The sequence below is a fragment of the Somniosus microcephalus genome, chromosome 31 (genome assembly GCF_052327205.1).
Source record: "Somniosus microcephalus isolate GS21.2 chromosome 31, FLI_Smic_1.0, whole genome shotgun sequence".
In the NCBI taxonomy this organism is placed as follows: Eukaryota; Metazoa; Chordata; class Chondrichthyes; order Squaliformes; family Somniosidae; genus Somniosus; species Somniosus microcephalus.
In genome coordinates this window covers 38,322,469-38,347,559 of record NC_141017.1, presented here as the reverse complement: position 1 = coordinate 38,347,559, position 25,091 = coordinate 38,322,469, and the positions used below count along the sequence as shown (strand labels likewise).

Genomic DNA, 25,091 nt, shown 5'->3' with positions numbered 1-25,091 from the left:
AATCTTCTTTCTGGAACAGGAAGTGACATTCAGCCCATTACAGCTGTGCCAATGCTAGCTCTTTGATTGGCACTGTCTATTCCAAGCTCAGTTCCTCTGATCTTTTTAGATAATGTTATCGTCTCTGTCTCAACAGTCACTTGTGGCAAAGCCTTCTCTGCACGGTGTGAAAACAGGTCCAACTCCCCTCTCCTGGAGATAGTCCTGGGTCTATGCCACATTGTCCCTCCATGGCCTCACCTCGGGCCCCCCCATCCTATCTTGGTAACCTCCTCCAGCCCTACTACCCTGAGAGATCAGTACTGGCCTCTTGCCCATGCCTCACTTCCTTCGCCCCACCATTGCTGGCCACGCCCTACATTAAAGGCGCTGTATAAATGCAAGTTGTTGTTACTGATTCACCAACCTTTCAAAACCTTTCACAGAATAGTAGAACACTGAAGGATTGCGTCTATTGCCTCCCTCCATCTCACCACCTGAAAATAAATTCACATAACTTGCTACCATGTGACGCAGCTAACGAGGACGTGCACTTCCTCAGAAAATTGTAGGGGAAAACCAAGCTCACTTCTTCTTTCGGTGCACATAGCAGGGGAGGGGGAATGATTAAGGATTACTCCGGTGGCAAATCAAATCAGGACTGAATCAGCACCATGATCTGGCAGAATGCCCACACAGAATTTTAACTCACTGGATTCAAACTCGCCGAAAGCTTTCATTTTCTAAACTGAAAATTCAAAGAATAGCCAATGGCTCAGACTCAGCAGACAGCGGAGTTGAACCTGCAGCAAGTAACGACCAGTGTGAAAAACGAGCTCAGTTCCTCCATCTTAAGCCGAAATATACATACAAGTAATTGCTCAGAAAATGCGCGCATGTATACACCCTTGTGCAACTTCACCTGAAAGGACTTTCTGAAATCATTGCTTGGGAGGTTTTAAAAAGTAATTTTGATATTTGTTTGAGGATTAAAGCCCGGTTGCTCAAACTGAGGTCCCCAGCTGATCGGACCCCTGTCCATGCTGCACGCCATGAGCAGAGTCGATATTCTCTCTCTATCTGTTGACACACCAGCTCATTAACTTGCATTGCTCTATACCAACGCGAACCATTTCCTACAACGACAGCACTGGATTCCTCTGGGTGACTGGTACTGTCTTTTGGAAGTATGGGGAGGGGGTCCCCTGTAGGTGAGAATATTTAGAGGGGGTCTGAGAACCACTGGTCTGAAGGTGGTGGAGGTCTTAGATTGGAATCACTAACTCTATTTCCTCTTTAAAGGCAGCCCATTGTTCCATTACAGTTTTGCCTGCCAATCTTTGATTCCAGTTTACCCGGGCCAGATCCGTTCTCATCCCACTGAAATTGGCCTTCCTCCAGTTAAGTATTTTTACTCTGGATTGCTCCCGGTCCTTTTCCATAGCTAATTTAAACTTTATGATTCTATGATCACTATTCCCTAAATGTTCCCCTGCTGACACTTGCTCCACCTCATTCCCCAGAACCAGATCTAGCAATGCCTTCTTCCTCGTTGGGCCAGAAACAGATTGATCAAGAAAGTTCTCCTGAACACACTTCAGAAATTCTTCCCCCTCTCTGCCCTTTACACTGTTACTGTCCCAGTCTATATTAGGATAGTTGAAGTCGCCCATTATCACTACTCTATAGTTCTTGCATCTCTCTGTAATTTCTCGGCAAATTTGCTCCTCCATATTTTCCCACTAGTTGGTGGCCTATAGAATACACCGAGTAGTGTAATGGCACCTCTATTATTTCTTAACTCTAGCCATATCGATGCTGTCCTTGACCCCTCCAGGACATCCTCTCTCTCCAACACTATAACATTCTCCTTAGCCAATATTGCGACACCACCTCCCATCTTTCCTCCCTATCTGTCCTGAACACCCTATATACAAGAATATTTAAAACCCAATCCAGCCCTTTTTTGAGCCAGGTCTCCGTTATTGCCACGACATCATATTCCCATGTGGCTATTTGCAACTGCAGCTCACCAACCTTGTTTACTATGCTTCGTGCGTTCACTACCTTTGAGGACCTGCTTTTTATTCTCTTTCCTAGCTCCCTAAAATCTGCTTGCAGATCTACCTATGTCGTTAGTAGCGATATAGACCACGACCTCTGGCTGTTCACCCTCCCCATCTCAGAATGTTCTGCAGCCGCTCAGTGACATCCTTAACCCTGGTACCAGGGAGGCAACATACCATCCTGGAGTCACATCTACGGCCGCAGAAACGCCTGTCTGCTCCCCTAACTATCGCATCCCCTACCACTACTGCTTTCCCGATCTTCCTCCTCCCCCCACCAGTACAGCTGAGTCACCCGTGGTGCCGTGGACTTGTCTCTGGCTGCACTCCCCAGAGGAACCATCGCCCTCACCAGTACTCAGAACAGAATACTGGTTGGAGAGCGCGATGCATTCAGGGGAATCCTGCACTACCTGCCTGGTCCTCCTCTTCTGTCTGGCGGTCACTCATTCCTTCTCTGCCTGCACACACCTTAGCTGTGGGGTGACCACCTCCTGAATCGTGCTATCCACGAAGCTCTCAGCCTCGCGGATGCACCGCAGTGACGCCAGCTGCTGCTGAAGGTCCGAAACCCGAAGCTCGAGCTCCTCCAGCTGACGACACTTCCTGCACACGTGGTTGTCCAGGACACAGGAAGCATCCTGGAATTCCCACATGGCACAGGATGTGCATTCCGCGGGACTGAGCTGCCCTGCCACGCCTTTATTTATTGGACTATTAACTAACTTTACAGAAACTTAAGACTAAGATGTATCTAATTCAAGTTATTAATTTAATATAGTAATAACAGTTACTAATCTCCAAGCTTCTGCTTTATCCCGAACCAGCTATATAACCCTGGCCCCTAACTTGGAGAAAAAAAACCAATGTGACCTTTACCAACCAGTTACCAGCTGTCCTGTGACCTCATTCCTTGTGGTTTTTTTGAATCACTGCTCATCTCCCTTTATGCTGCCGCCGCTGCCGCTCAGGTCCGCGCTCTGTCCTGGGCCTTCTCTGCCTCTCCCGCTCAGATCCGCGCTCTGTCCTGGGCCTTCTCCGCCTCTCCCGCTCAGATCCGCGCTCTGTCCTGGGCCTTCTCCGCCTCTCCCGCTCAGATCCGCGCTCTGTCCTGGGCCTTCTCCGCCTCTCCCGCTCAGATCCGCGCTCTGTCCTGGGCCTTCTCCGCCTCTCCCGCTCAGGTCCGCGCTCTGTCCTGGGCCTTCTCCGCCTCTCCCGCTCAGGTCCGCGCTCTGTCCTGGGCCTTCTCCGCCTCTCCCGCTCAGGTCCGCGCTCTGTCCTGGGCCTTCTCCGCCTCTCCCGCTCAGGTCCGCGCTCTGTCCTGGGCCTTCTCCGCCTCTCCCGCTCAGGTCCGCGCTCTGTCCTGGGCCTTCTCCGCCTCTCCCGCTCAGGTCCGCGCTCTGTCCTGGGCCTTCTCCGCCTCTCCTGCTCAGGTCCGCGCTCTGTCCTGGGCCTTCTCCGCCTCTCCCGCTCAGGTCCGCGCTCTGTCCTGGGCCTTCTCCGCCTCTCCCGCTCAGGTCCGCGCTCTGTCCTGGGCCTTCTCCGCCTCTCCCGCTCAGGTCCGCGCTCTGTCCTGGGCCTTCTCCGCCTCTCCCGCTCAGATCCGCGCTCTGTCCTGGGCCTTCTCCGCCTCTCCCGCTCAGATCCGCGCTCTGTCCTGGGCCTTCTCCGCCTCTCCCGCTCAGGTCCGCGCTCTGTCCTGGGCCTTCTCCGCCTCTCCCTTTATGCTGCCGCCGCTGCTCCCACTCAGGTCTGCGGTTGTGGATACAAGCCTCATTCTAGGGACTTGACCACATCATCCAAGCTGACACTTCAGTGCTGTACTGAGGGAGCGCAGCACTGTCGGAGGTGCCATCTTTTGGATAAGACATAAAGCCAAGGCCCCATCTGCTTGTTCTGATGGACATAGAAGATGTCATGCCACTAAATACTGAGAAGACCGAAGCCACTGTCTTCGGTCCCTGCCACGAACTCCGTTGTCTTTCCACCGACTCTATTCCTCTCCCTGGCAACTGGCTGAGGCCGAACCAGGCTGCTTGTAACCTTGGTGTCATATTTGACCCCCGAGGTGAGCTGCCGACCACATTAAAAAAAATGCCTACTTCCACCTTCATAACATTACCCCTGCAGCCCCTGCTTCAGCTCACCTGTCGCTGAAACGCTTATCCATGCCTTTGCTACCTCCAAACTTGACTATTCCAAAGCTCTCTTGACAAGAGCCCCATTTTCCACCCTACATAAACTTGAGCCCATCCAAAAACTCTGCTGCCCGTATCGTAACTCGCACCAAGTTCCGTTCACCCATCAGTCCTGTGCTCACTGACTTACATTGGTCCGGCAGCGCCTCGATTTTAAAATTCTCGTCCTTGTTTTTCAAGTCCCTCCATGGCCCTCGCCTCTACCGATCTCTGTAATCTCCTCCAGACCTACAACCCTCCCTGATCTCGGCGCTCCTCCAATTCTGGCCTCTTGTGCACCCCTGATTTTAATTGTTTTACCATTGGTGGCCGTGCCTTCAGCTGCCTGGGTCCCAAGCTCTGGAATGCCCTCCCTGAACCTCTGTCTCTCTACCTCTCTCTCCTCTTTTAAGATGCTCCTTAAAACCTACCTCTGACCAAACTTTTGGTCATCTGTCCTAATATCTCATGTGACTCAGTGTCAAATTTTGTTTGATAACAATGCTGTGAAGCGCCTTGGGAAGTTTACATTAAAGCCGCTATATAAATACAAGTTGTTGTTGTAGTTATTCAAAGAGCAAGAGAGTTCTTCCAGTATCCCGACCAATATTTATCCCTCAATCAACATCTCCAGAAACAGATGAAATGCTGATTTATCTCAATGCTATATGCAGGACCTTGCTGTGCACAAATTGGTTGCCATGTTTTTCCACAAAATAACAGCGACTACACTTCAAAAGGCAATTCATTGGCTGCGAATCATTCTGGAACATCGAGGATGGGAAAGTTGTAAATGCTATTCTTTTTTGTTCTAGAAACATAGAAAAATAGGAGCAGGAGTCGGCCATTCGGCCCTTCGAGCCTGCTCCGCCATTCAATATGATCATGGCTGATCCTCTATCTCAATACCATATTCCCGCTCTCTCCCCATCCCCCTTGATGCCTTTTGTGTCTAGAAATCTATCGATCTCCTTCAATATATTCAGTGAATTGGCCTCCGCAGCCTTCTGTGGTAGAGAATTCCACAGGTTCACCACCCTCTGAGTGAAGAAATTTCTCCTCATCTCAGTCCTAAATGTCCTACCCTGTATCCTGAGTCATAGAGCTAAACAGCACAGAAAGGGGCCCTTCGGCCCATCGTGTCCGTGCCGGCCATCAAGACCTGTCTATTCTAATCCCATTTTCCAGCACTTGGTCCGTAGCCTTGTATTCTATGGCGTTTCAAGTGCTCATCTAAATGCTTCTTGAATGTTATGAGGGTTCCTGCCTCTACCACCCTTTCAGGCAGTGAGTTCCAGATTCCAACTACCCTCTGGGTGAAAAAGTTTTTCCTCAAATCCCCTCTAAACCGCCTGCCCCTTACCTTGAAACTATGCCCCTTGGTTATTGACCCCTCTAAGGGGAAAAGTTCCTTTCTATCTACCCTATCTATGCCCCTCATAATTTTGTTCACCTCAATCAGGTCCCCCCTCAGCCTTCTCTGCTCTAAGGAAAACAACCCCAGCCTGTTCAGTCTCTCTTCATAGCTGAAGCGCTCCAGCCCAGGTAACATCCTCATGAAATAACAACAGAAAGTGCTGGAAAAACTCAGCAGGCCAGGCAACATCCGTGGAGAGAAATTAGAGTGGCGTTTCGGGTCAAACCCTTTTTCAAACTGGAAAGGAAATAAAATAGATCGAAGGCAGGGCTGCAATAGAACAAAAGAAGTAACAGAGACATAAAGAGGTATTCAAAACCAGACGAGATGGTAATAGGACAGTGGAGACAAAAGACGGCAAGATTAGGCGTGAAGGACAGTGTCCACTGTCCTATTACCATCTCGTCTGGTTTTGAATACCTCTTAATGTCTCTGTTACTTCTTTTGTTCTATTGCAGCCCTGCCTTCGATCTATTTTATTTCCTTTCCAGTTTGAAAAAGGGTTTCGACCCGAAACGTTGACTCTAATTTCTCTCCACGGATGTTGCCTGGCCTGCCGAGTTTTTCCAGCATTTTCTGTTGTTATTTCGATTTCCAGCATCTGCAGTATTTTGCTAACATCCTGGTGAATCTCCTCTGCACCCTCTCCAATGCAATCACATCCCTCCTATAGTGTGGCGACTGTGACCCCTTTGTTCTAGACCTCCCAGCCAGGGGAAACATTCTCCCTGCATCCAGTCTGTCTAGCCCCATCAGGTTTGGATGACCTGTCTAGTTCTGTTAGGATTGCTTTCGTGTAAAAAATACAGGTGTGCTGAGAAATCTAGAACTGCTTGTTATGGCCATCCTACAGCCTTTGTGGATTCTCCAACAAAGCGCTGAGCAATGGCAGATAGGATAGGGTTATTATCATTCCTGTCTCGCTGCTGGACCAGCGAGGGTGGAAGGTGTTGGGATTTAGTTAGGGCTGCAATCTTTTTTTTTTATAAAGTACCCTATGAAGAGCACATTACACTCTCAAAACTTAATTACACAAATCTTTGCATGTAGAGAGGGGATATTTGTGCTAGAATAAATGAAGACACCTCTTCCTATCTCACACACAGGAACTATTCAGTTGTCACCCTCAGTGACAGGAAGTCACAGGTCAAACCCTGACATTTTTCTCTAATCCCGCCAGCTCTGGTACTCTCATTTTCCATGTTCCGCAGCTATTCAACAACAGCTTGTATTTATAGAGCGCCTTTAATGCAGTAAAACGTCCCGAGGCGCTTCACAGGAGTATCATAAGACAAGAAATTTGACACCGAGCCACATAAGGAGAAATTAGGGCGGGTGACCAAAACCTTGGTTAAAGAGGGAGGTTTTAAGGAGTGTCTTAAAGGAGGAAAGAGAGGTAGAGAGGCGGAGAGGTTTAGGCAGGGAATTCCAGAGCTTAGGGCCTCGGCAACAGAAGGCACGGCCGCCAATGGTGGAGCGATTATAATCAGGGATGCTCAAGAGGGCAGAATTAGAGGAGCGCAGAGATCTTGGGGGGGTTGTGGGGCTGGAGGAGATTACAGGGATAGGGAGAGGCGAGGCCATGGAGGGATTTGAAAACAAGGATGAGAATTTTGAAATCGAGGCGCTGCTTAGCCGGGAGCCAATGTAGGTCAGCGAGCACAGGGGGTGATGGGCGAACGGGACTTGGTGCGAGTTAGGACACGGACAGCCGAGTTTTGGATGAAGTTTACGTAGGGTGGAAAGTGGGAGGCCGGCCAGGAGTGCGTTGGAATAGTCAAGTCTAGAGGTAACAAAGGCATGGATGAGGGTTTCAGCAGCGGATGAGCTGAGGCAGGGGTGGGGGCAGGCGATGTTACCGAGGTGGAAGTAGGCGGTCTTTGTTATGTTGTGGATATGTGGTCGGGAGCTCATTTCAGGGTCAAATATGACACCATGGTTGCGAACAGTCTGGTTGAGGCTCAGACAGATGTTAGGGGGAGGAATGGAGTCAGTGGCGAGGGAACAGAAAACAATGGCTTCGGTCTTCCCAATACTTAATTGGAGAAAAGTTTTGCTCATCCAGAACTGGATTCGCTCCTTGCACACTCAAGCAATTCTCCAGCATGAGAATTCTCCGGCGAGAGCTCCTTCGCACGACACCTCCACAACAATCAGTCACAACAGCACTCGAAATACTCAGCAAACCCCTCCTCCCCACCATGCGCACACAACCCATTAAACAAACCATTCCCTAATGGAATCCGAAACCATTAGCATGTCCCTGCTGCAGATCAGTTTTCACTACTCGCTACACAAAGGCATACACAAGCACTCTAAACTATCACATATCTCAGCATCTCCCAGCCCTGCGACCTCTGCCACTGAGAAGGACAAGAGCAGCGATATCACAGAAACACCATCACCTCCAAGTCACACACCATCCTGACCAGGACATATCTCGTTGTTTCTCCATTGTCACTGGGTTAAATCTTGGAATTCCCCATCATGGGAGCACCAACAACACAAGGACGTCAGGTGATTCAGGAATGCCCATCACCACCTTCTCAGGGATGGACAGCCTTGCCCATATCCCCCAAAAAACCGGCAACAAAGAATGTGCTTCAGTAAATACAGCCCGCCTGATTTCCCCCTCCATCTACCTTTCAGATCCAGGTACGACACACAGGACAGATACCCAGCCAATCGTCCCACCCCCTCCCATAGCGCCATTTACTCAAAACAAACCAACGTTTACCTGACTTGCCTCAACACGAACAATACTTCATCTCTTTGGGTACACTTGGTTGTCACAAAAGGGATAGATCCTGAGGAGCCTTTCAGCCTCAGTGAGTCGTTTCAGAATTATTACATCATCTGGCTGAATCTTCCATCTGCTGCTCGAAATCGAACAAACCTTTTCTCAGCTCCTTCAGCAATGAAAGAGACAGTGAGTCAGTGTTTCTACAACACTGGGAGAATCGTTCCTGAAACAAGACTCTCTTTAACCTTCCCAACTCCGCCCTCAGTGATTGCCGCATCGACTGAAATCTGAACCCAATGCAGGCAACTGACAGAGCTGGACTAACGAGTTCAGGAAGATTCCACTTTGGTAGGAAAAATAAAAAAGCAAATTATTATTTAAATGGGGAAAGATTACGAAATGCTGAGTTACAGAGGGATCTGGGGGTCCTTGTACACGAATCACAAAAAGTTAGCATGCAGGTACAGCAAGTAATTAGGAAGGCAAATGAAGTGCTGGCCTTTATTGCAAAGGGAATGGAGCGTTAAAGTAGGGAAGTCTTGCTACAACTGTACAGGGCGTTGGTGAGACCACACCTGGAGTACTGCGTACAGTTTTGGTCTCCTTATTTAAGGAGGGATATACTTGCATTGGAGGCAGTTCAGAGAAGGTTCACGAGGTTGATTCGGGAGATGAAGGGGTTGTCTTATGAAGAGAGGTTGAGCCGATACTCACTGGAGTTTAGAAGAATGAGAGGGGATCTTATTGAAACATGTAAGATTCTGAAGGGGCTTCACTGGGTAGATGGAGGGAGGATGTTTCCCCTCGTGGGGGAATCTAGAACTAGGGGGCATAATTTCAGAATAAGGGGGAAAACTCTTAAATCGGAGATGAGGAGGAATTTCTTCTCTCAGGGGGTCGTGAATCTTTGGAATTCTCTTCCCCAGAGAGCTGTGGAGGCGGAGTCACTGAATATATTCAAGGTGGAGATGAGACAGATTTTTGAACGATAAGGGAGTCGAGGGTTATGGGGAGCGGGCAGGGAAGTGGAGTTGAGGCCAAGATCGGATCAGCCATGATCTTATTGAATGGCGGAGCAGGCTCGAGGGGCCGAATGGCCGACTCCTGCTCCTACGCCTTATGTTCTTATTCCAAGACAGTTTCAATTCGTTTTCACTCAGCTTCTGCAGTGAAACCCTTTCCATATCTCATCACACTGTCGGCTGGCAGTCTCAGTTACGTTCATGCTAGAGTTAAAAAATAGGTGGAAATTTGAAATGAAAACAGAGAAATGCAGGGAATGTACAGCAGGTTCTTCACCTTGAGAAAAGGGATGAGAGGGGAATATTTCCAAGAATCCATTTATCTCTCAATCTTCAGTTGTGACAAAGGGTCCCGACTACAGCCAGAGTGTTATCCCATCTTTTTAGATGCACGCGGATCTGCTGTGTAGTTCCAGCATTTCCCCTTCTCACTCTGCTTGCACAGTGCGTGCTTTGTGTGGAGGTACACGGCACATTTGCAAGTCAAAACTTCACCAGAGAGCTGCTGCAAAGTGCAAGTACATCCACAAACTCACCCCAGGGCTAACGAAGGTCGCCGGCCCATCGACCAGGCTCGCTCAGACACCACGTACAAACCAAACGCCAACCCATTGTCTGCTCATACTCAGGCCGCCATCACTCAAAAGAACTCAAACAAATTCAGCAAAAACCATTCTGGTATTGATCGAGACTTTCTGTTGTAACGGCGCTCTGGTGGTAGAGTGCTGGGATACGCAATGTTTGCACCAGAGTGGCGGTGTCGATAAGCTTGCCTCCTGTGGCACTGCAAAATAAACATTAGATAAGCAGTGGTTTGACTTCTAGAGTGGTACGTTTGTTTAGGTTTCTGATCAGTCCAATCTGCCAACATGACAATATTACCAAACAAATTCTTTTAGTTAAATCTCTGGACAAGGCAAGATTCTCACGGACCAGTCAGATCGCTAGCAACTGACAGTTACAAAATAATTCGCAAAAAAGCCAGGAGCGAGAAAGGTGAATTTATTTTTACGCAGCGAATGATGATCTGGAACACACTGCCTGAAAGGGTGGTGGAACCAGATTCAATAGCAACTTTCAAAAAACAATTGGAGCTCTCCTTAAAAAATAAAATGTGCAGGGCTCTGGGGAAAGAGCAGGGGGAGTGGGACTAATTGGAGAGCTCTTTCAAAGAGCCGGCACAGGCACGATGGGCCGAATGGCCTCCTCCTGTGCTGTAAGATTCTATGATTCCACGACAAGGCCTTGGACAACATGGACCATTTTCCATACCTCGGGAGCTTACTGTCATCAAAGGCAGACGTCGATGATGAAGTCCAACACCGCCTTCAGTGTGCCAGTGCAGCCTTCGGTCGCCTGAAGGAGTGTTTGAAGGCCAGGACCTCAAACCCGGCACTACGCTCATGGTCTACAGGGCAGCAGTGATACCCGCCCTACTGTATGCCTCAGAGACATGGACCATGTACAGCAGGCACCTCAAAGCACTGGAGAGGTACCACCAACGCTGCCTCCGCAAGATCCTGCAAATCCATTGGCAGGATAGGCGCACCAACGTCAGTGTTCTCGCTCAGGCCAACATCCCCAGCATCGAAGCTTTGACCACGCTTGATCAGCTCCGATGGACGGGTCACATTGTCCGCATGCCCGATACGACTCCCAAAACAAGCACTCTACGGCAGGAGAGCCCCAGGGGGACAGAGGAAACGCTTCAAGGGCACCCTCAAAGCCTCCTTGAAAAAGTGCAACATCCCCACCGACAACTGGGAATCCCTGGCCCAAGACCGCACAAAGTGGAGGAGAAACATCCAGGAAGGCGCCGAGCACCTTGAGTCTCTTCGCCGGGAGCAAGCGGAAGCCAAGCGCAGGCAGCGCAAGGAGCGCACGTCAACCCAAGCACCCCACCCACCCGCCCCTTCAACCACCGTCTGCCCCACCTGTGACAGAGACTGTAGGTCCCGCATTGGACTCATCAGTCACCTGCGAACTCATTTTTAATGTGGAAGCAAGTCATCCTCGGTTCCGAGGGACTGCCTAAGAGAGAAGATATTGAACAAGCCAATGAGATGGCCAGAAGAGGACATAGAAACATAGAAGATAGGAGGAGTAGGCCATTCGACCCCTCGAGCCTGCTCCGCCATTCAATGAGATCGTGGCTGATCATCCAAACTCAGTACCCTGTCCCTGCCTTTTCCCCAGATCCCTTGATCCCTTTAGCCTTAAGAAATATATCTAACTCCTTCTTGAATATATTTAATGAATTGGCCTCAACTGCCTTCTGTGGTAGAGACAGGAAATCCTAAGTTTATGTAAACCTAGTACATGGCCCATGGAGTTGATGAATGCAAGTTTTTTGTTATGTACACAATGGAGTTGAGAGAATTTCAGAAACTTGCTCCACACAGCCAGCTAGCGGCCATAGCCTACAGCTACATTGCAACAGCTGGTACAGCAAAACTGAAAGAATCTGAACAGAATTATTGTGACAATAGGAAGTAAGGTTTGTGGACAGGAAGTGCACATCCTGTGCAAGATTTTTAATATATTGATCAAATAGATTGGTAGCAATATAATATAAAAGATAACCCTCCCTTAGACACAGGACAGTGTATTGGTTTATGTGCTTGTGTGATATTCTTAGTTCGTCACCTCCGATGCCAGTACCTGTAACCACCATCTCAGCTCAAAACACTCGCTGTCACAACCCAAATTCAGACTGATGAAATCTACAGACTAAGTGTTCGGTTTAATATTCAAAGCCACCACAAGTTGACTCATCCACATTAGTGTTTCACTGAAATCCCAGTGACACTAATGCGGAGTTGAGTTGATCCCAGTGAGTCTACACGGGGGAAGAGACGAAGTTACGATGGCCCATTTCTCCAAATGGAAAGAGAAGGGTCGAGTCAACTCAAATCGGCATCAGCTCGCAGACCCCAGGAAAGTCTTTGATAGAGGTCTGGAACCAGGTCACTGTCCCACCAGTTAAATGTGGGAACCCCAAAAAAATAACAAAACCTGTCAGGAGAAGAGTAAAGTGTGTGAACAGTCCGTACAAATGGATCAGGGAGTGGGTGTTGTGGTAGATTTAACAACGGCCTTCGACCTCTGGGACCAGCCGACACTGATAATTCAGGGCCAGTTAGTACTGAACAATCACTAGTTTGTGCGGAGGACTCGGGTACACGAGACAATGAATTGCAGGAGCCCCACAAAGCACCGTACGACTTGCGAGAGGTATGACTGTCATCCAATCAGTCTGGGCTAGGTTCACAGTGTAAACAGTCTTTATTAAAAAAAAACACACCTTCTGCCTGTCTTGAAGCTGCTGACTCTTCCTCTTCCTCGAACACTGGTCCACGGGTGCAGAGAGCTCTTCAGACCCTCACCCAAGTGAGTGCCAACAAGATGCTCAACCATGAAGTTATCACAGCTGAACTCAGTACTGCTCTCACCCAACATCTAAAGACAGGGGTCACTGGGTCACAGTCAGGAGCAGTTCGCCTCCCTACCCCGGGGTTAATAAAGCCAGTTGCAGCACTCCAACTGCTGCCCGGAATGGAATCAGCGAGCTCAGAGGAGGAATCAAAGGTGGCTCCTTCGGGTCTGAATGCTTCATTACCACCGATAGTGCCTGGAAACACCAGGCCATTAGGGGAAGCCTTGCCTTTGGTTCCAAGAACCACCTGTTCCCACCAGCTACCCGAGTTATTTGCGACTGATCCAAAATGCTGTGCAGGAACGTCATCCGTTTTGTGGGGAGCTGAGCTCATTCATGGTTAGTGGTTTTGCCACAAATGCACATTTTGTGCAGAATGGAAACATGCAGTACAATCTGAAGCATGCGTTTGAGGCTCCCAATCACTCACCTATCAAACCCTTTCAAAGAATTGGGGCAGTTCTCTCACCACCAGCCTCCAACCTCCCGCCCTTTTATCCACTTGATGGTCTTTGTGCCTGTGAAACAGGCCCAAGTACATCAAAATCAAGTCATTATACTGTCTCCAACTCATGTTTTCCCCAGGTCCGACACAATTGTGTAACTCTTCACCTTACCACCACAATCTACAGGTTTTTAAAACTTGTTCCAGCTAACCTCTATGTCTTGATTGTCCTCATCATTCCTCCTCGTTTCAACCTTGGTACAGTCCCACACCATGGGGCCTTGGACCTTCTCCCGAGTGCCTCAATTAAAGTTATGCCAAGACGCAGTAGCTTGAACAGATTTTACGGCCCCTCCCTCAAACAGCAGCCCCTCACCTGACCTTCCTCCCAAACTGGGGACAGGCGAGTGCTGCACGAAATCTGGTTAAAACAAGAGATCTGTTTTCAAATGTTTTAATACCTCGGCCAAGCAATTGTCCCAACCTGAAGGTGGGAATCTTTGATTCCAGCTACACGGGTACTGTGGTATTATTCAACTTCCAACTCTAACCACGCTGCCAGAGTATTCTGTCAGATCTTTCCTCAGCTATTTACATAGTTCACAGCGCAGGAACAGGCCCTTCAGCCCAACAGGGCCGTGCTGATGTTTGTGCTCCACATGAGCCTCCTCCCACTCTACTTCATCTCACCCCATCTATTCCTTTCTCCCCCATGTGTTTATCCAGCTTCCCCTTAAACGCATCTCTTCTTCTGAACCACTCCCTGTGGTAGCGTGTTGCACATTCTCACCACTCTCTGGGTAAAGATGTTTCTCTTAAATTCACAACTAGATTTATTAGTGACAGTCTTGTATTGATGGCCCCTAGTTTTGGATTCCCTCACAAGTAGAAACCTCTTATCTACATCTAACCTATCAAACACTTGGACAATTTTAAAGACCTCTCTCTCTGTTAGGTCACCTCTCAGCCTTCTCTTTGGAGAAAACAGCCCCAGTCTATTCAATCTTTCCTGCGTTTTAACCTCTCTGTTCTGGTAGCATCCTTGTAAATCTTTGGTTGCACGTTCTCCAGTGCCTCTATATCCTTTTTGTGTTATGGAGACCAGAACTGTGCCACTCTGAAGACAGCTATCTTTCCACACAGCAAGAAGCCCAAAATTCCTCAGCTATTTAAAGACTGCGTTTCCCAAGGGCCCAACGTAAACCTGTCTGCGTCCGGCGAGAGGTGCGGAATCTCCCGATACACTTGGAGAAGGAAGCTCCAATTTCATGTCCACCGCCCCCACATGTTGTGCCATTTTCAACCCGATCTCCAAGGCAATGCATCCAGTTTGTCTCCAGCAATATCACCCTTGCCCTTTGGATAAGAAGTTAGACCCAGGTTCCGTCGACCTGTTCAGATACCGTGACACTGCTTCAACAGCAGGGTGCTCTTCCAATGTTCGGGCCAACATTTCTCCCTCAACTATCACCACTAAAAAAAAGTCTGCCTGTTTGTGGGATCTTGCTGTGCCAAAAATAGCTTCCACCTTTGCCTTCAGAACGCCACAGCAATTCAAAGTCACTCACAGTCTGCGAAATGCTTTGAAGCATTGCCAAGTGATGTCATAAGCCACGACATAAATACAAAGTCCTTTTACAAAAAGTAACACTTGGGTTTAAATGTGCGTGCACTTTAGAGGCAACAAGCTCAGGAATGTGTTGAAAGGTAAGACAGCTGGGGGGGGGGGGGGGGGGGGCACAATGAGGTTGTGTGTTGGAACATTACCGCCTTGCACCATAGCCTGCAGGGAGCTGAGCTTGCAGCTCTGATCTCTCACATGTTGAGTTCCCAACGTCAGTGGTGCTACTGTCTGGATCGGAGCCAAGACCTGGGGTCGTGCTCCTCCGAAGGAGGGTCACACAGGCCCCTCACACACACCTGCTACTGCTCAAACAGTGGCATTAATGGTGGCCCTGGAGCACGCCAGTGCATGATGAAAACAAAATAAGGAGAAAGTATCCAGAGAACCGTACCATCAAATAAAAAGTACTGATGAAAACAGCCATTCAGCAAATCTAGGTCACTCTGCCATTGAAACCTATGGTTCCCCCAATCACAACAGTGTCTTAAATGGGTCCAGAGTTTTTGCTTTCACTACCCTACCATTTTCTTCGCTTTGTTGATTCCTGCTCTGCAATGACTAGAGTCTAGAGTAAGTGTCGAGTCTACTATCACCAGACCTCTTTCAGCTTCCTCGCCACCCAGCTCAACACCACTCATTAAGTACCCTATATTCCTATTTTTTTCTTCCAGTTTGTAACATCTTGCACTTAACGTGTTAAATTTCAGCTGGCAGAGCTCTGCCCCGCTATTACCTCGGCCCTTCTGTAGCACAACTAACACTGATAACTGCAAACATGGGCCGTGGAGCAACGGCCTCCAGAGATCGCTGATGGCCTTGCCAGGGCACTTCCTCCACTGTCACTGCTGGAAGCGGAAAAGAAAAACAAAAGCTCAGCTGTAGCCTGATTGTTTGCCTGACTCCCATTACAAATGTGGGGGATTTTTAATCGAGAGGCTACGATGAAAGGGTCAAGGCCGAAGGTGCCAGACGCCGCCAGGGTTCAATAGAATGAAAGGGAAAGCTGTGATTAAGCAACGTCAAGCTTGGGGATTAAAGGCCGCAGGAGTGATTGAGGGAGGGAAGGCAGGCCAGAGTTTTGAGGTTCTGGGAACGAATGAGTGCTTGTGATGTGATCGCAATGTTGGGAGGATGTGTGGGACGGCATATTTGGAAGGAACAAGTGAGGAAAGTTCAGAGATCTATTGATAAAATAAAAGAAAGCAAGAAATGTTGTGGCGACGTGAGCGAGATGAAGGCTGGAAGAGGCGGTTGGCCTATCAGATGATAAGCTTTTGAGAACATGAAGACGATTCCAGGATGAGGAAGGCTGTCCAGCTCACCAAAGCTCATCCCCCAATATTCACAATCGAACAGCCAAATAGCGTAGCATAGCGAGAGGGTTCGAGTACAGGAGCAAGGATGTCTTGCTGCAGTTGTACCAGGCCTTGGTGAAACCACACCTTGAGTATTGTGTGCAGTTTTGGTCGCCTTATCTGAGGAAGGATGTTCTTGCCATGGAGGGAGTGCAGCGAAGATTCACCAGGCTGATACCTGGGATGGCAGGAATGACGTATGAGGAGAGATTGGGTCGATTAGGCTTATACTCGCTGGAGTTTAGAAGAATGAGAGGGGATCTCATTGAAACTTATAAAATTCTAACAGGACTAGACAGACTAGATGCAGGAAGGATGTTCCCGAAGGCGGGCGAGTCCAGAACCAGGGGTCACAGTCTAAGGATAAGGGGTAAGCCATTTAGGACTGAGATGAGGAGGAATTTCTTCACCCAGAGAGTGGTGAACCTGTGGAATTCTCTACCACAGAAGGCAGTAGAGGCCAATTCATTAAATATATTCAAGAAGGAGTTGGATATATTTCTTAAGACAAAAGGGATCAAGGGATAAGGGGAGAAAGCAGGGACAGGGTACTGAATTTGGATGATCAGCCATGATCTCATTGAATGGCGGAGCAGGCTCGAGGGGCCGAATGGCGTACTCCTCCTATCTTCTATGTTTCTATGTAAATACGCAGCTGCGTTCTGAACGCCCCAATGAAAATTTCCATACAGCCAGAATAACATCAGTGACTTCACTAGCATGGAGAGAAGGTACCAAGAGTGAGAGCAGTCGGCGGTCCAGGGCCAAGGCAGCGAAGGATCCTCACGGACCACCCCAGGGGGGCGATTCACACTGCTGAACAAAATGGAAACGGCTCACGAAGCGCGATCTGTTACTGGGTATTCTGCAAGGGGCAGGCCACAGTGGTCAGGTGCCGTGAGTAAGGAGAAAGTGCAGCAGATTAGTCCATTTACCAGGACAATCAGATACAAGTCGGCGGACTGACAAGCCACTCAAGGTCATTCAGGGCAGTGAAGGCCTGGACAGTGGAGTGAGCCAGGTTAGTGGAAGAGGAGCGAAGCGATTGCTGATGGACAGCAATGAAGACACCAAGAATGGCGACTGCAGTGGAGAGCGAGGCATAGTTGATGACTTGATTTTGTTTTGTAAGAAGCTGAACTTTTCGAGAGAGTTATTCCAGTCAGAAGAGCGATAGAGACAGCAGATAAGCTTAATGGGGGGTTGGGGAGAGATCTCGAGCTACAGGAGATCAAAGGCAGGTGATTCAAAGACAGAGCTAAAGCTAACAATCCAGGCCATCAAAACAGAGAAGCACGCAGCACTTTTGGATTGGAGGAAATTAAATGCAAGTCATGAGCTGCTGCATCCACTCAGTTACCAAGCGGACTCCCGACTATCCTCTTATGCAAATCAATAGCTTCAATTAAAAAAGCTTTCAGGCACATCTCCAAATCTCTCTCTCTGACTGGCTGCAAATTCTACTTACATTGTAGAACCAACTTGACAACAGAGGAACAATGGAAGGCGATAAGACAGTTATGCAGCAGCAGGGCGGTTCAGTGCATCATGGGCAGGTTGGACAGGGGTTCACACCTCAACTCAACCTTAATTCACAATCTCCACCATGCCAGGGTTTTTTTTTTGAGGGAGACACAAGAGCCGATTTGTACAGGTCCCGCATAAAATCAATGACAAATCAATCTGGTTTTGGTGGTGTTGGTGGAGAGAGGAAAGTTGGCCAGGATCCAGGGGTATTCGATATTCAGGAAAGATAGGCAAAAAGGAAAGGGAGGTGGGAAAGCATTACTGGTTAAAGAAGGGATTAACACAATTGTAATGAAGGATATTAGCTCTGATGATGTGGAATCTGTATGAGTAGAATTGAGAAATACTAAGGGGGAAAAAACGTTAGTGGGAGTGGTATATAGACCTCCAAACAGTAAGGCGGAGGTTGGGGATGGCATTAAAAGGGAAATTAAAGAAGCGTGCAATAAGGGCACAGCAGTCATCATGGGTGACTTTAATCAACATATAAATTGGGCTAACCAAATTGGTAACAATACTGTGGAGGAGGAATTCCTGGAGTGTTTACGGGATGGTTTCCTGGACCAATATGTCGAGGAACCAACCAGAGATCGGGCCATCTTAGACTGGGTATTATGTAACGAGAAAGGATTAATTAGCAATCTTGTTGTAGAGGCCCCTTGGGTCGGAGCGATCATAATATGATAGAATTCTTCATTAAGATGGAGAATGAAGTAGTTGACTCAGAAACAAGGGTCCTCAATTTAAATAAAGGAAACTACGATGGTCTGAGGAGCGAGCTGGGTAGGATTGATTGGGGAATGTCACTCAAAGGGGTGCTGGTGGATGGGCAATGGCAAACATTCAAAGACCGAATGGATGAACTACAGAAGTTGTTCATCCCAGTTTGGCATAAAAATAAAACAAAAAAGGTGACTCAACCGTGGGTAACAAGGGAAATTAGAGATAGCATAAGATCCAAGGAGAGGACATACAAATTGGCCAGAAAAAGCAATAATCCTGAGGATTGGGAGCAGTTCAGGATTCAACAAAGGAGGACAAAGGGATTAATTAAGAAAGGGAAAATAGAATATGAGAGTAAGCTTGCAGGGAACATAAAAACTGACTGTAAAAGCTTTTATAGATATGTGAAGAGAAAAAGATTGGTGAAGTCAAGCGTAGGTCCCTTGCAGTCAGAATCGGGGGAATTTATAATGGGGAACAAAGAAATGGCAGACCAACTAAATACATATTTTGGTTCTGTCTTCACAAAGGAGGACACAAATAACCTCCCAGAAATACCGGGGAACATAGGGTCTGATGAAAGGGTGGAACTGAAAGAAATCAGTATTTGTAGGGAAATGGTGTTCGGAAAATTGATGGGACTGAAGGCCGATAAATCCCCAGGGCCTGATAATCTACATCCCAGAGTACTTAAGGAAGTGGCCCTAGAAATAGTAGATGCATTGCTGGTCATCTTCCAGAACTCGATAGACTCTGGAACAGTACCCATGGATTGGAGGGTAGCTAATGTTACCCCACTATTCAAAAAAGGTGGCAGAGAAAAAGTGGGGAATTATAGACCGATAAGCCTGACATCGGTAGTGGGGAAAATGCTAGAGTCCATTATAAAAGATGTAATAGCAGAGCACTTGGAAAGCAGTGACAGGATCGGACAAAGTCAACATGGATTTACAAAAGGTAAATCATGCTTGACTAATCTACTGGAATTTTTTGAGGATGTAACTGGTAAAATAGATAAGGGAGAACCAGTGGATGTAGTGTATTTGGATTTTCAGAAGGCTTTCGATGAGGTCCCGCATAAGAGATTAGCGTGCAAAATTAAGGCACATGGGATTGGGGGCAAGGTATTGACTTGGATAGAGAACTGGTTGGCGGACAGAAAGCAAAGAGTTGGAATAAACGGGTCGTTTTCCGAGTGGCAGGCAGTGACTAGTGGGGTACCGCAAGGATCGGTCCTAGGACCCCAGCTGTTCACAATATATATTAATGATCTGGACGAGGGAATTGGATGTAATATCTCCAAATTTGCAGACGACACAAAGCTGGGTGGGAGGGTATGCTGTGAGGAGGATGTCGTGAAACTCCAGTACGATTTGGACAGGTTGGGTGATTGGGCAGAAACATGGCAAATGCACTATAATGTGGATAAATGTGAGGTTATCCACTTTGGTGGCAAAAACAGGAAGGCAGATTATTATTTGAATGGCAATAGATTGGGAGAAGGGGAAGTGCAAAGAGACCTGGGTGTTCTTGTGCACCAGTCGCTGAAGGTAAGCATGCAGGCGGTTAAGAAGGCAAATGGTATGTATGTTGGCCTTCATAGCAAGAGGGTTCGAGTACAGGAACAAGGATGTCTTGCTACAGTTGTACAGGGCCTTGGTGAGACCGCACCTTGAGTATTGTGTGCAGTTTTGGTCGCCTTATCTGAGGAAGGACGTTCTTGCCATGGAAGGAGTGCAGCGAAGATTCACCAGGCTGATACCTGGGATGGCAGGAATGACATATGAGGAGAGATTGTGTCAATTGGGCTTATACTCACTGGAGTTTAGAAGATTGAGAGGGGATCGCATCGAAACCTATAAAATTCTGTCAGGCCTAGACAGACTAGATGCTGAAAGGATGTTCCCGATGGTCGGGGGGTCCAGAACCAGGGGTCATAGTCTAAGGATAAGGGGTAGGACATTTAGGACTGAAATGAGGAGGAATTTCTTCACCCAGAGTGGTGAACCTGTGGAATTCTCTGCCACAGAGGGCGGTGGAGGCCAGTTCATTAAATATATTCAAGACGGAGTTAGATATATTTCTTAAGGCTAAAGGGATCAAGGGATATGGGGAGAAGGCAGGGACAGGATACTGAATTTGAATGATCAGCCATGATCTCATTGAATGGCGGAGCAGGCTCGTAAGGCCGAATGGCCTACTCCTGCTCCTATCTTCTATGTTTCTATGTAGGACACTCCGTGAACTCCCTTGCTCTTCTTTGAATCGTGTCCACGGGATCTTTTGCGTCCAACTGAACAGCAAGACGGGGCCTCGATTTAACGTCTCATGTGTCCAACGGCACCTCCAACGGTGCAGCACTCCCACAGTACTGCACGGAGTGTCAGCCTGGATTGTGTGCTCCCGTCCCGAGACTGGTCCTTAAACCCAGGACCTCCTGCCTCAGAGGTGAGAGTGCTACATTACAACACTGACTACACTTCAAAAAGTACTTCATTGGCTGTAAAAGCGCTTTGGAACATCCGGAGGTCGTGAAAGGCGCTATAGAAATACAAATCTTTCTTTCTACCACTAAGACAAGTCTAGAAAAACAAACTACCAAAAGAATAAACGATGTGGCTTCCCCAGCACGCCAAAAACACACCCATTAATAACTCGGTAAATCAAGATTTGGCAACAAACCTTCCTCCGTCTGCACCTCGTCGATGTGCTGTGAAAATTCGATCCAAAAACTTCACGCAAGTGTAACCGGCTGTCCAGCTAGTTATTTGAGTGACTGGCCCAACACAGCCCAGATCAAGAAAAAAACAACTTGAAATAATAAAAGCAAGCTTTGAAAGCAAGCTGATTTGGCTCAGGAGTAAACAGGACTGGATCGCCTCCGGTTACTGGGATCGTAGCTTACTTTAAAACAGGGATTCAGTTCCAAAGCTCGAAGCAGAAGAGTCTGCACTCCCTTTAAATCAGTTAATTCGATAACCGCCTAAATTCAGGATAATCAACACAACCCAACAGTTTTGAGAACTCTGCAGTCCCTGGAGAGATCGCAGGAGTTAAGGTACAGTTGGAAGGATAGGGAATGCAAAGGTGGGATTAACTTGGAGCTAGATATATAGCTCAATAGGAGGAAAGGTACAGGAGGCCAAGATTTCACCAGTTAAAAGTCATAAACAATGACAACAAAACTCAAGTGGTCAAAATGCATCAACTGAATCACTTGATGACAGAGTGGAGAATGTTTTACTCTGCATCTAATAAGGCAAGTTAGAAAACACACAAAGCGAAAAACTACAGGCTCAGCTTTTGCAGCAGGCAGCAAAAGATCACTTGCACCAGTTCTGTAAGTAGCGCCCCAGATCTGCAGGGTCATCCGTGACCAGGATATCGATATTTTTATCATAACTTGACAAATTTTAAACAGAAAAAGAAATTGCTAACAATTTTTTAAAAAGTATACTTGACTGCGCAATTCCTTCCCATCATAGAAACATAGAAGATAGGAGCAGGAGTAGGCCATTCGGCCCTTCGAGCCTGCTCCGCCATTCAACGAGATCATGGCTGATCATCCAAACCCTAGCACCCGGTCCCTACACCGACAGCCATCCCACCCAAGCCCTATCCCCGTAACTCCATAACCCCACGTATTTAATCCCCCCTAACACTAAGGGCCAATTTTTATCATGGCCAATCAACCTAACCCGCACATCTTTGGACTGTGGGAGGAAACCGGAGCACCCGGAGAAAACCCACGCAAACACGGGGAGAATGTCTGTGTGGAGTTTGCAGTCACCCGAGGCCGGATTTGAACCCGGGTTCCTGGTGCTGTGAGGCAACAGTGCTAAGCACTATGCCACCGTGCCACCATCAGCAAGAGATTTAAAGATTAACCTTTATTTTGTGTCAGTCGTGGCTCAGTGGGCAGCACTCTCGCCGAGTCAGAAGGTCGTGGGTTCAAGTCCCACTCCAGAGACTTCAGCACAAAAATCTAGGCCGACACTCCCAGGGCTGGGCCGCACAGCCGGAGGGGCCGGGCCGCACTGTCGGAGGGGCAGGACCGAGAGAGCGCCGCGCTGTCGGAGGGGCGGTACCGAGGGAGCGCCGCGCTGTCGGAGGGGCGGTACCGAGGGAGCGCCGCGCTGTCGGAGGGGCGGTACCGAGGGAGCGCCGCGCTGTCGGAGGGGCGGTACCGAGGGAGCGCCGCGCTGTCGGAGGGGCGGTACCGAGGGAGCGCCGCGCTGTCGGAGGGGCGGTACCGAGGGAGCGCCGCGCTGTCGGAGGGGCGGTACCGAGGGAGCGCCGCGCTGTCGGAGGTGCCGTCTTTCGAATGAGATGTTAAACCGAGGCCCCGTCTGCTCTCTCAGGTGGATATAAAAGATTCCCATGTGTAATATTTCGAAGAAGAGCAGGGGAGTTCTCCCGAGGTGTCCTGGCCAATATTTATCCCTCAATCAACATCACTAAAACAGATTATCTGGTCATTATAACATTGCTGTTTGTGGGATCTTGCTGTGCTCCAATTGGCTGCTGCATTTCCTACATCACAATAGTGGCGACACTTCAAAAGTACTTGACTGGCTGTAAAGTGCTTTGGGAGGTGCGGTGGTCATGAAAGTTGCTATATAAATGCAAGTCTTTCTTTTCTTTCTAACTATCAGAGAGTACGGGATTATGCACATATTTATAATAGGTGTGCAATAGCAGACATTATACACATAAACCTGAAAGCACTGGATGATCTGGGAGTCATTTTATGCCCTGTATAAGTTGTAGTATGAAAATAAGTAAAGCTTATAGGTTGAAGACATGGTTGCTGGTGATGAGTAGATTTCGAACCCAACCGTTCGGTGTTTGATGCCCAGTACAATGAGCACTGGAACTGAACAACTACTTTACTCCCGAAAATACACACACATTGAAACATTATAGAAACCCAAAGGAGGAATGGGAGAGAAAGAGGAGAAATGTAAACTATATTCAGGGTCATCCAGACTCGAGTCATCGTTGGCTTGTTCTCTCCACACAGATGCGGCCGGACCTGCTGTGACTTCCAGCAAAAAAAATGTTTTTTGTCTGTTTTTTTGTTTTTCATACAGACCCCAGCATCTGCAACATTTGACCCCTTGTGACCCCACCTCATTGTTCTTTGATGTAATGTTTTCCTGACTGACCTGTTTGGACACCATTCACACCTTTGATTGCTGTGATTATCTCTCTGCCGAGGTGTGATAAATGGCAGTTAGAAAGATTACCTGTAAACATCTGACATTATTCTCTGACTATGAGCTGTGTTTTTATGCATTTCTCCACTTCACCTGACGAAGGAGCAACGCTCCGAAAGCTTGTGATTTCAAATAAAGCTGTTGGACTATAACCTGGTGTTGTGTGATTTCTTACATATATTCAGGCTGGATTCTTAACTCAGGTTTTGCTTATATTTTCTCACATGATTACACAGTGCAAAACTATCACCGAGATATTAACAACAACTTGTATTTATATAGCGCCTTTAACGTAGTAAAACATCCCAAGGCGCTTCACAGGCGCGATTATCAAACAAAATTTGACACCGAGCCTTACAAGCAGATATTAGGACAGATGACCAAAAAGGTAGGTTTTAAGGAGCATCTTAAAAGGAGTGAGAGGCAGAAAGGTTTAAGGAGGGAATTCCAGAGCTTCGGGCCTCAGCAGCTGAAGGCACGGCCGCCAATGGTTGAACGATTAAAATAGGGGATGAGCGAGAGGCCAGAATGGAGGAATTAAGTGTCAATGATCATTTCAAAATAAAGTTTATTTAATTGGGAAAGTCTACAAGGTAAAAACTGAGTAACGTGGTAAAATCACATCATGCAGTGCCATCATATAGCTGTTTCTACAGGAGAACTTAGTGCAAACCAACCTGACAAAAATTAAATTCCAAGTTTCTCTCAAGCTCCCACTGAACGAACAGAAATGCAAATAATCTGGCAACAAATTGGCTAATACCTCTATTCAGTTGTGCAATTTATATACTGACATTATAATCTTGTATATAGGCAGGTATCAATTCAGAACATTAGATATTACTCAACTAACATTAATCAGTAACATCTGTTCATTTTGTATCTTGAATCTTTCAATGAACACGTGACACCATAACCAATTTTGCAAATATATAATTACAAAATAAAGCAGCAATTAAAAAGGATAGTTTTGTCCTCGTTTGTTTCACAGGGTCTGGAATTAAACCTTCAGTGTGGTTACTTTAGAAGATTGACCACAACTCCGTCAGATTGCATAGCTCGGCTCCCACACTGAGCAGGGATGCAACCTCTAGGTTTCTCCCCCTTGCTCTCAAGAGTGAAACTCTATCTCTGCCATATAGTCCAGTTCCTAATCTTGCCTCTTGTGCCTGACGCTTGCCCTTTGTGTGTGTGTGTGTGTCTCTCTGATAAGTGTGGTGAAAATGATTATTCCTTTTCACATGGGAGAAAGGTTTTGATCTCAAATTTCCTTTCTATAAGCTACCCAATGCAGACACTCTCGGCTTGAATTAAGCTTTTAACTATAGGCATGTGTAGGCATACATCTTCTATTAATA

General features: G+C 47.6%; 1 protein-coding gene across 2 annotated transcripts in view; it reads right to left on the bottom strand.

The window, feature by feature from the left end:
* The window catches only part of tyk2 (tyrosine kinase 2), a 141,710-nt gene that overhangs the window by 116,019 nt on the left and 600 nt on the right, over positions 1–25,091 (bottom strand). Inside the window, exon 1 of one of the 2 annotated variants that reach the window (XM_085971867.1) lies at positions 8,377–8,396. The exons of the other annotated variant lie outside the window; for it this stretch is intronic. The gene's annotated coding sequence lies outside the window, so the exon portion shown is untranslated. Of the gene's footprint in view, positions 1–8,376; positions 8,397–25,091 lie in introns of those variants that run through there. 2 annotated transcript variants of the gene reach the window in all.